Source organism: Arachis ipaensis, chromosome B5 (assembly GCF_059453495.1).
Source record: "Arachis ipaensis isolate K30076 ecotype BB chromosome B5, ASM5945349v1, whole genome shotgun sequence".
Taxonomy (NCBI): Eukaryota; Viridiplantae; Streptophyta; class Magnoliopsida; order Fabales; family Fabaceae; genus Arachis; species Arachis ipaensis.
The window spans coordinates 52,311,450-52,323,886 of NC_142440.1; the positions used below are offsets into that span (position 1 = coordinate 52,311,450).

General features: G+C 37.6%; 1 non-coding gene across 1 annotated transcript; it reads right to left on the reverse strand.

Moving 5' to 3' along the window:
* Window positions 1-12,174: 12,174 nt before the first annotated feature.
* Window positions 12,175-12,278, reverse strand: LOC148564181 (small nucleolar RNA R71). The gene has a single exon (XR_015884668.1). It is a non-coding gene; the product is annotated as a small nucleolar RNA R71 (small nucleolar RNA).
* Window positions 12,279-12,437: the final 159 nt, after the last annotated feature.

Here is a 12,437-nt window from a genome sequence, read left to right on the forward strand (position 1 = left end):
GTTCCTCTCTAGATCTAGTTTGATTTGATCTTCCCTTGTTAAATTCTGAATTAGATCTTGTTAATTACTAGTTTTGATTGTTTAATTTGAATTCCTTAGCATAATTTTGTTTAGATCTTCTATTAGTTTTATGTTTTCTTGTCAATTTTCATTTTATACCCATTTCATGAATCTTGTGAATCTTGAATTGCTAATGTTACATTAATGATTTTCATGATTAATAGTGTTATTTGAGTGATTGTATGTTGATAATTGTTAGTAAGTACTTGTTAATTTCAATTTAAGTGCACTTTGAATATGTCTTTTAGTGATGCTTACCATGTGTTTGATGAAATGTTTCCTTTGATTATGGAGTAGTTCTCTTTACTCTTGGCCTAGGCTAAGGAAATTGGGTAAACTTGAGTCATTGGGTCTAATGGATTTGATGATTTAGGAACCCTTAGTGGTCAATTTGATAACCATTGACACTAGCCTACAACTAAGTCAATTAGTAGCTAGGTTGGACCTTATGGGTTGATGTTGACTAAACCATTTAACATACTTCAAGTATAGAAGTACACTTAATGAGTTTGATTCCTCATAATTGTCAAGATATGGTTATTAGACAATGATAGTGACCCCAATTCCCATATCTAGCCAAGAGTTGCTTTATTATTCATATTTCAAAACCCAAAAATCCTAATTGTCTTGTCTTAATCATAGTTATTTGTTTAGTTTTAGAGTAGACTTATATTGGATGTTATCTTATTAGTTTGGAATTTTTCACATCTTGCTTTAGTTATTTGAATTAGTTTCTTGAACCTTAAGATTGCTTGCTTCTTAGGATTCTTAGTTTAATTTCTTGCTCATGATTTGCAACCCCGGAATTCTAACCAATGTTGAAGCACATGCTTGCCCATTCCTTGTGAGATGACCCGAGGTTTGAATACTTCGGTTATTTTTATTGGGGTTGAACTTGTGACAACCAATTCTTTCTAAATTTGATTTGAGGATTGACTATCAGTTTGGACTATACTAACAACGAGATTATTTTGTGGAATTCCGAACCGGTGTAAATCCTTGCCTCATCAACTAACTACCCAAGAATTACCACTAAATGTCATACATTATGACTCTAGTATCCTAGGAACTCAATTCCCAAGCCAAGGTGTGAAAATCTACTCAAAACTCATAATTGGCATTTTCACAAACACCTTGTGTGCATAAAAGTAAAACATGGAAAATTGCAAGGAAAAATAAAAAACTATAACCAACTATCAACAATATCAACAAGGGACGAGAAATCAAGCATAAATAAAGCATAAGATATGAAATTCATTAATCAAAACTTCAAGAAACTCAAAATTGCAAATATGAACAAAGTAACCTGAACCATAGGAAAATAAAAGTAAAGACAATGTAATTAAAGAAGAAATTGAGAATACTTACAATTAAAGAAGCAAAAATCCAAAATCAAAGCTTGCTATAAAATGCTACAACGGAGATGGAAATAAAACCCTAGGAGAGCATTCTCTACTCTACTCCTACTCCTACTCCTATGGAAGCTTCCTAACACTAATTCTACCTAATACTACCTAATTCCTCATGCATGTGTTGATACCCCCTTCATATAGTGCTTCAATTTCAGCATTGAGCCTTCCAAAACTAGGCCAAAGGCCCCCAAAATTGTGCAGCACATGTTTCAATAATGAAACCACGTGTAGAGTCCTGTACGTACACACAGAGGGTTGTGCATACGCACACATACAAATTTCCTCTTGTGCGCACACATGCTTGCTTGTGCGCACGCACACTTTTTTGTGTGTGCTTTTCCTTGTTTTCTTCATGTATTCTCCCTTGTACATGCTTCCTTCCACTTTTGCCTAGCCAATCTTGCCAAAATGACCTGAAATCCCTCACAAAACATATCACGGCTTCAAATGGCATGAAAGTGGAATTAAAATCACTAATTTAGGCACAAAAATGCATGTTTTCGCATTTATGTCCAAATTAGGTAGATAACACAAAAGTATGCTATTTTGGTGCTTAAGTGTGAGTTTATATGATGAAATCCATTCAAATTAAGCCAAAATATATCAAAAAATATGGACTCATCAATTCCCCCACACTTAAACAATAGCATGTGCTCATGCTGAACCAAACAAGGAGAATAATCAAAGGGGTAATTAACTTATTGAATGCACTATCTATATGAATGCAAGGTATACTATATACTATCTATGTATATATATCTATCTATAGTATCCTATTGATTTGGTGAAAATAAACACTCAAATTCCCAAGCAAGTATATAGACATATAGGGCAAAGCAAAGAAGTAATTCAATGCAATCAAAATCTAAGGAATTGATTCAAGTTTCAAAATGAAGCAACTTGCAAGAATACATGATAAGTGAGGTGGAAACATAGAATTGAGTAATTGAACCCTTACTAGGTGTGTATACACTCTCAACGCTTGGTGTTTTGGGTTTAATCACTCAAGTATCCTCCTAATCATGCTTTCAAGGATTTGCCTTTCATCTAACAATCAACAAACATATGATGAATGAATGCAATTATCATGAGGACTTATTAGGTTTGTAATGGGGCTAGGTTTAAGGTAGGATAGATATGGCTAAGTGGACTAAAAAATTGGATCTTTGATTAGTTTAGGTATCCAACAAAACCTATATCAATCCAATAACAGAAATTATGCAATCTTAACCTTCCCATTCTCAATTTTTTATACACATTCATGTATGCTCTTTCATTCAAATTCACATATGCATTTCTTATTCATTTTTTTTCCTTTTCTTTGGGATAACTTTTGTCCCATCTTATTTTTTTTTTTCATTTCATTCATTTTTTTGTCTTTTTCTATTTCTTTTTTTCTTTTTATATGAAAAATGCATATGGTTAAAGTAAATTGACACATGAATATGCACCCATTTTTCAAAATTTTCAATAAGTACTGGTTCATGAAATTGTGATCACACTTTGCACAACTCCGCACAACTAACCAGCAAGTGCACTGGGTCATCCAAGTAATACCTTACGTGAGTAAGGGTCGATCCCATGGAGATTGTCAGCTTGAAGCAAGCTATGATCATCCTGTAAATCTTAGTCAAGTGGATTCAAATGGTTATGAGGTTTTGATAATTAAAAGATAAATAAAATATAAAATAAAATAAAGATACTTATGTGATTCATTGGTGGGGATTTCAGATAAGTGTTTGGAGATGCTTTGTTGCTTCTGAACCTCTGCTTTTCTATTGTCTTCTTCCAACCTTGCGTGCTCCCATCCATGGAAAGCTGTATGATCCTCTCGGATGAAAAATACCAGGTATGATTTCTGCACGGCTAATTAACTGTCGAATTTCTCGTCTCGGATGAAAAATACCAGGTACAGCTACTGCACGGCTAATCATCTGTCAGTTCTCACTAGCGTCAGAGTAGGATCTCTCTATCCTTTTGCACACTGTCACTGCGCCCAACATTCGTGAGTTTGAAGCTTGTCACAGTCATCCCTTCCCAGATCCTACTCAGAATACCACACACAAGGTTTAGACTTTCCGGATCTCAGGAATGCTGCCAATTGGTTCTAGCCTATACCACGAAGGTTCTAACCTCCAGACTCGGTCCTTGGATTAGAGACCCAAGAGAATATACTCCGGCTGTCATCCAATGACTACGTTGAACATCATGTAGACCGCTTGTGGTTGTCAAGCACGCGGATCTTGGCTAAGCGAGTAATGAAGATAGTGGGTGATTGTCACGGGTCACCCCTTTCATTCTGACTTAACTGAATTAGGTACGAAAGTATATCTTGGAGATGAAGTAGGCGTGAATTGAAAGAGAAACAATAGTACTTGCATTAATTAATGAAGAACAGCAGAGCTCTGCACCTTAATCTATGAGGTGTAGAAACTCCACCGCAGAAAATACATAAGAGAAAAAGGTCTAGTCATCGCCGAATGGCCAGCCTCCAAGTCCCAAGATGATAAAAGTATGCAAATACAATAGTAAAAAGTGATATTTATACTAAACTAGTTACTAGGGATTACAGAAAATAAGTAACTAAGTGCATATAGTGCAGAAATCCACTTCTGGGGCCCACTTGGTGTGTGCTTGGGCTAAGCATTGAGCTTTACACGTGCATAGGCCATTCTTGGAGTTAAACGCCAACTTGGGTGCTAGTTTGGGCATTTAACTCCAGTTTTGGTGCTAGTTCTGGCGTTTTACTCCAAAAAATGGTCTCTCATGGGCGTTTGAACGCCAGTTTAGGCCATCAAATCTCGGGCAAAGTATGGACTATTATACATTGCTGGAAATCCCAAGATGTCTACTTTCCAAAACAATTGAGAGCACACCAATTGGGCTTCTGTAGCTCTAGAAAACCCACTTCGAGTGCAGGAGGGTCAGAATCCAACAGCATCTGCAGTCCTTTCTTAGCCTCTGAATCAGATTTTTGCTCAGGTCCTTCAATTTCAGCCAGAAAATACCTAAAATCACAGAAAAACACACAAACTCATAGTAAAGTCTAGAAATGTGATTTTTGCATAAAAAATAATAAAAATATAATAAAAAGTAACTAAAACATACTAAAAACTATGTAAAAACAATGCCAAAAAGGGTATAAATTATCCGCTCATCACAACACCAAACTTAAATTGTTGCTTGTTCCCAAGCAACTAAAAACAAAATAGGATAAAAATAAGAGAAAATACAATAAATTCCAAAATTATCAATGAAGATTAGTTTTAATTAGATGAGCGGGGCTAGTGGCTTTTTGCCTCTGAACAGTTTTGGCATCTCACTTTATCCTTTGAAGTTCAGAATGAATGGCATCCATAGGAACTCAGAATTCAGATAGTATTATTGATTCTCCTAGTTCAGTATGTTAATTCCTGAACACAGCTACTTTATGAGTCTTGGCCGTGACCCTAAGCATTTTGTTTTTCAGTATTACCACCGGATACATAAATGCCATAGGCACAAAAGTGGGTGAACCTTTTCAGATTGTGACTTAGCTTTGCTAGAGTCCCCAGTTAAAGGTGCCCAGAGCTCTTAAGCACACTCTTTTTGCTTTGGACTACGACCTTAACCGCTCAGTCTCAAGCTTTTCACTTGACACCTTCACACCACAAGCACATGGTTAGGGACAGCTTGGTTTAGCCGCTTAGGCCAAGATTTTATTCCTTTGGGCCCTCCTATCCATTAATGCTCAAAGCCTTGAATCATTTTTACCCTTGTCTTTTAGTTTAAAGGGTTATTGGCTTTTTTTGCTTGATTTTTTTCTTTTTCTTTCTTTTTTTTTATTTTTTTTGCCATTATTTTTTTTGCAATCATTTTTACCCTTGTCTTTTAGTTTAAAGGGTTATGATTTTTCAAATTATCAATAACATTTCTCTTTTTTCATTATTCTTTCAAGAGCCAACAATTTTAACATTCATAAACTTCACTATAAAAAATATGCACTGTTCAAGCATTCATTCAGAAAACAAAAAGTATTGCCATCACATCAAAATAATTAAGCTAATTTCAAGATAAATTTCGAAACTCATGTACTTCTTTTTCTTTTTCAGAAAACATTTTTCTTTTAAGAAAGGTGAAAGATTCATGGAGTCATTCATAGCTTTAAGACATAGACACTACACACTAATGATCATGTAATAAAGACAAAAAACATAGACAGAACATAAAGCATAAAAAACAAAAAACAGAAAAATAAGAACAAGGAAATTAAAGAACGGGTCCACCTTAGTAACGGTGGCTAGTTCTTCCTCTTGAAGATACTATGGAGTGCTTGAGCTCCTCTATGTTTCTTCCTTGCCTTTGTTGCTCATCTCTCATGGCCTTTTGGTCTTCTCTGATTTCATGGAGGATGATGGAGTGCTCTTGGTGCTCCATTCTTAGTTGCTCCATGTTAGAACTCAAATCTCCTAAAGAGGTGTTGAGTTGCTCCCAATAGTTTTGTGGAGGAAGGTATATCCCTTGAGGCATCTCAGGGATTTCTTAATGAGGAATTTCCTCATGCTCTTGTTGAGGTCCATGAATGGGCTCTCTTGTTTGCTCCATCCTCTTCTTAGTAATAGGCTTGTCTCCTTCAATGAGGATGTCTTCCTCTATGACAACTCCAGCTGAATTGCATAGGTGATAGATGAGATGAGGAAAGGCCAACCTTGCCAAAGTGGAGGACTTGTCAGCCTCAGCCACCTTGTATAGTTCTAGAGATATGATCTCATGAATTTCTACTTCCTCTCCCATCATGATACTATGAATCATGATAGCCCGGTCCACAGTAACTTCATACCGGTTGCTAGTAGGAATGATAGAGCGTTGGATGAACTCTAACCATCCTCTAGCCACGGGCTTGAGGTCAAGCTTTCTCAGTTGAACCGGCTTGCCTTTGGAGTCTCTCTTTCATTGCACTCCTTCCACACAGATGTCCCTGAGGACTTGGTCCAACTTTGATCAAAGTTGACTCTTCTAGTGAAAGGATGAGGATCTCATCTTATTATTGGCAAGTTGAATCCCAACCATACAGTTTTCGGACTGAAATCCCAGTATTTCCCCCGAACCATTGTGAGCCAATTATTTGGGTTTGGGTTCACACTTTGATCATGGTTCTTAGTGATCCATGCATTAGCATAGAACTCTTGAACCATTAAGATTCCGACTTCTTGGATGGGGTTGGTGAGAGCTTCCCAACCTCTTCTTTGAACCTCACGTCGGATCTCTGAATATTCACTCTTTTTTAGCATGAAGGGGACCTCGGGGATCACCTTTTTCTTGGCCACAACTTCATAGAAGTAGTCTTGATGTACTTTTGAGATGAATCTCTCCATCTTCCATGTCCCAGAGGTGGAAGCAATTGCCTTCCCTTTCCTCTTTCTAGAGGTTTCTGATGCCAGGGCATTTTGGCCAGTTTCACTAACCTTTTTCTTTATTATTTTAGGGTAGTTTCATGCATTTTCTTAGTAAATAAGTAGGTTTTGGGTAAATATACACTTACATCTTGATTCAAGCAAACATTGTAAACTTTACATGATTTCATGAGAATTGTGCATGAATTGAATGATAATATAGATGATACATGATGACATGTCATCATGTCATGTTTTTCTATGCTTTTTCATACAAGAAATTGATTATTTGTTCTTGAATAATGAATGCTTTTGTACTTAAATGGTATATTTCCTTGATCTTTTAATTTTATAAATTTTGTAGGAGATAAGAAGAAAAAGAAGTAAAAAGCACAAAATAAGCTAAAAAGGAGAAAAAAAGAGCTTTGGGGCACACTTTGAAATTGGAGCACACTTTGGAGGCTTAGGCCACGCATTTAAAAGCATGGCCCATGACCAAATTAAAGAAAATTTGCAATCAGCACACAAAGCTCCGCTCTTAACAAGAGCGGAGCATTATCATGATGCAAAGATTAACTTGGAAGCAAAATTTTCGCTAAGTTAAAATCTAGGCGCTCACACCATGACCATGCCTCTTTCAAAGGGCTATAACTTGAGCTACAGATGTTCGATTGATGTGCTTCTAGTTGCGTTGGAAAGCTGACATTCAGAGCTTTCCAACGGTATATGGCAATCTATATTTGGCATGAAATTGCGGCACGAATGAAAGGCATCTTTATTGACCAAAAACAAGCAAAAATATACCAAAGTGCAACCACCAAGGTTCGAAGCTGGAACCTCACTCCAAAGCAAAGTAGCGCTCTACATCATTATTGTGCTCCACTCTCTTGGAGAGCATTGTCATGCTCTCTCCAAAAAAAATTCAAAGGAAAATGTTTGCTACTGAAGCCACAAGGATTTGAACCTGGAACCTCACTCTTGAAGCATCAATGATACGTTCTCCCCAAGAGCGGGGCGCTACTTTGATGCTTGGACCTTGTCACGCACCAAACTTGACACGGCCAGGAAGAAGTGGTGTGCACAAGACATGCCAAGACAAGGCAATGCTCCGCTCCCTACAAGAGCAGAGCATTCCACTGGAAGCAAACACCCATGGGCCAAAATTCAACCAAAATGTCATTTAAATTCAAATCTTCACCAATTTGAAAAAGGCCAAATCCAAATCAACCCACTCTTCTTCAAATCCAAAGCAAGCAAAGCCCATTAACTCAAAGGCACAAGGATCAATTAGATTAAGAATTTCATTTAATTGTAATTTGTTTTTCATTTCATTTTCATTTTCATTTTGTAAAAGCCTATATAAGGCATCATTTTCATCTTTGTAAGGGGGGGAGCTCCATTAGAAAGCATAAGAGGTTGGCTCTATTAGAGAGCTCTCTCTTCTCTTTGCTCTTACTTCTGAAATTTTCCTTTCTGTTTCTGAATTTTGGGGTAAAGAATTAAAGAAATTCTGTTTCAATCTCACCTTGAGATCTCTTGTTTATTTTTCTGCATAACTTTAGAAATTGTGATTTGAATTCAAATTCTGTTTACTGCCTTCTTCTACTTCTTTTGCACTTTACTACTCCATTTTCTTTTGCAATTGTTCTTGGGTGGATCAAGGAAGGGTTGAGATCTAGACTTGTTTTCTAGTCTCATTGATCCCCTGAGATCTTCACTTGTCTTTTTGGATTTTGCAATTAAGCTGAGTTTCATTTCTGTTTTACTTCTTCAAGTAATTTTACTTTTTTGTTTGATATTTGCTACAATTTCCTTTTGCTGCAAGTTAAAATTCAATTTACATTGAGTTTGCTTTTGATCTTTGGTTTCCATTGCTTCTGTTCTCATTGCTTTCAATTTACTTTCATGCAATTTAAATCTTCTTGTTCCTCTGCACTTTACATTTGATGCTTGCTGTGAGCTGATGCCAGGGCATTTTGGCCAGTTTCACTGACCTTTTCTTTACTATTTTTAGGTTAGTTTCATGCTTTTCCTTAGGAAATAAGCTAGTTTTGGGTAGATATTCATTTACATCTTGATTCAAGCATACATTGTGCACTTTACATGATTTCATGAGGATTTTGCATGAATTTAATGACAAATTGGATGTTGCATTTCCCATGACTTGGACTAGAACTTTGATGCACTCTATTGCTTGATTTCAGGACAAAGGAAGCATAGAAGAACCACATTAGTAGCTACGTTAGTTACACTAACGTTAACACTAACGTGGAATGGGAGTAACTTGCAAAGTTAATGAGAAAAGTCATTGCCAATAACGCTCTCAAAGCCATCATTGCCCACGTTAAGAGTCACATTAACTAAGCTAACGTGAACTCTAACGTGGAAGAAAGGAAATGGAGCCAACGTTAGTGACACTTAACATTATCACTAACGTTGGACCAAGCTCATAAGTGGCCACGTTAGTTGCCTCGTTAACTTAGTTAACGTGGCCTCTAACGTTAAGAAGAAAAGGGGGACGCCAACATTAGTGTCATTCAACTTTCTTACTAACGTTGGCCAAGTCACAAGAAGCCACGTTAACTCCCACGTTAACCTAGTTAACGTGGAAGCTAACGTGAAGAAACTAGGTGGTCGACAACGTTAGTGACACCAAACATTGTCACTAACGTTGGGATGAACACACACTATCCCCAAGAAGCCACGTTAACTCCCACGTTAACCTAGTTAACGTGGAAGTTAACGTGAAGAAGAAAGGTTGTCGACAACATTAGTGACACCAAACATTGTCACTAACGTTGGATGGAGCCAACACAAGCCACAATGAGCCATGTTAACTCCCACGTTAACTTAGTTAACATGGAAGCTAACGTGAGGAGAGGGATGATGAGCCAACATTAGTAACATTCAACTTTGTCACTAACGTTGGAGATGGCTAGCACAGCCACGTTAGAAGCCACGTTAACCTAGTTAACGTGGACTCTAACATGGGAGCTAAGGGGCACATTGGAACGTTAGTGACAATGTTAAGTGTCACTAACGTTCTCGAAGGTTGGCAAGCCTACGTTAAAAGAGCCATGTTAACTAAGTTAACGTGGACTCTAACGAAGGGAAGGGGGAGGATTCTCAACGTTATTGGGAAAGTTGAGTCCCAATAACGTGCGCGAAGGACAAAGAGGCAACGTTAGTGGCAACGTTTATGCCACTAATGTTGAGATTAACGTGGCTCTTACTTGGGTGAGGAACGTTAGTGAAAAAGTTGAATGTCACTAACGTTCTCGAACCCATATTTTCACTGAATGTTAACACCACTAACGTCCTGAGCTAAAGTCTCTGCCCACTTCACACTTTCTCTCTGCAAGTAAAGCCAAGCCCAATGAAGAAGATAACTGCTTCAAACTCAAGATCCAAAGGCCCAGACCCAAGACTTGAAGAGCCAACTACAAGAGTAGAAGAGTAGTATATATAGGAGTAGCTTTGAATTATTTAGGGAGTTGGAAATTATAGGGAGCCTCTGGGCATAGAACTACTCTCTGTATTTACTTCCTCTGCACTTCTGGTTTCATTATGTAGTCTCCATCTTTATTTTCATTTTCCAGAGCTATGAACAACTAAACCCCTTTCATTGGGGTAGGGAGCTCTGTTGTAATTTGATGGATCAATACTAGTTTTCATTATTCTTCTTCTATCTTTTCTCTTGATTTTACTTGAGAGCTTTCGATCTTCATCCAATTGGGTAGTTATCTTGGAAAAGAAGCTATTCATACTTGGATCTCTTCTGATCCTTGAAAGAGGAATGAAGAGATCATGCTAGAAATGCTTTCTCATGCTGGACCAAATTGGGTTTGGATGGATATGTGACTATAATCCTCTTAACACTTAATTTAGGAAATGCATGTGGTATAATCAGTGACCATACTTTATCTCTTCTCATGAGCAATTGACCAAGGAATTGGCTATTGATCAAGATTTGAGAGATTGAATTACAAGAAATTGTAATTCGATCACTTAATATTGCCAAGGAAATCAATGAGTGCATTGATTGAGGAAGAGATGAAAATAAAATTGATCCGGAGAATGCAACATCTCCTGATCCCAATGAACTCCCCATTCCTGATCTTACCCATTCTCTTTAATTTCAGTCATTTACTTTTATGAGCAATTTCCCCATTCCCATTTAAGATTCTGCAATTTACTTTCCGTCATTTACATTCAGCTTTTTATTTCTAGCATTTACTTTTCTATTATTTACTTTCCCGCCATTTAATTTTCTGCAATTCTCAACTTAAATTTTGATTAGCTCAACTAGAACATTCCTCTAACTAAAGTTGCTTGATCAATCAATCCCTGTGGGATTCGACCTCACTCTATTGTGAGTTTTTACTTGACGACAAATTCGGTACACTTGCCGAAGAAAATTTGTTATGAGACAAGTTTTCCGTGCATCAAGTTTATGGTGCCGTTGCCGGGGATTGATTGTGCATCAACAATGATTAAATTGGAGGATAACTAGATTGAGCATTTTATTTTTGTTTGATTTAATTTTCTGTTTGAGTCATTTACTTTCTGTTTTAGTTAATTTTCTTCCCTTCCCCCTACTTTTTCTTTGTTATTTACCATTCATTTCACTAACTCACTAACTGTTTGATATATTGCATCATTCACACTAATAGTAATTCTGACAGATATACTTTCTGCACCTATTCTCTTTACTTGTACTTTTTGGTTGTATGACAGGGAGAAGAAGCGGGGCTTCAACTTCCTTTGATTCTGAACCTGAGAGAACCTTCCTTAGACTAAGAAGGGAGGCAAGAGAAAAATGTGTAGTTGGTGCTGAAGAAGAGGAGGAACACTTTGAGGAATACTTTGAACCAAACATGGAAGAAAACATGGAAAACCATCGTGAGGAAGAGGCTCACAACCATGGCGGAGGAGGTCGAGCAAATCATGCTGGGGAGGATAGAAGAGTTTTAGGCTCTTACATCAATCCAAACCCAGGAAACTGTGGAAGTAGCATTCAAAAGCCAACCATCCATGCCAACAATTTTGAACTAAAGCCACAGCTCATCACCCTTGTTCAGAACAACTGTTTGTTCGGAGGAAGTGTCCAAGAGGACCCCAATCAACATCTAACCACCTTCCTGAGAATATGTGACACAGTGAAGTCTAATGGTGTTCATCCTGACGCCTATAGACTGCTCTTATTTCCATTCTCACTCAAGGATAAGGCAGCCAAGTGGCTGGAGTCTTTCCCAAAGGAGAGCTTGACAACTTGGGAAGATGTGGTGAACAAATTCTTAGCAAGATTTTACCCCACTCAACCAATCAATAGGCTGAGAGCTAAGGTCCAAACTTTCAGGCAACAAGATGGTGAGACTCTCTATGAAGCATGGGAGAGGTTTAAGGACCTAACAAGGAGGTGTCCACTTGACATGTTCAATGAATGGGTGCAGCTGCACATTTTCTATGAAGGGCTCTCTTATGAGTCAAAGAAGGCCGTAGACCATTCATCCGGAGGATCTTTGAACAAGAAAAAGACCATTGAGGAGGCCATAGATGTCATTGAAACTGTAGCAGAGAACGACTACTTCTA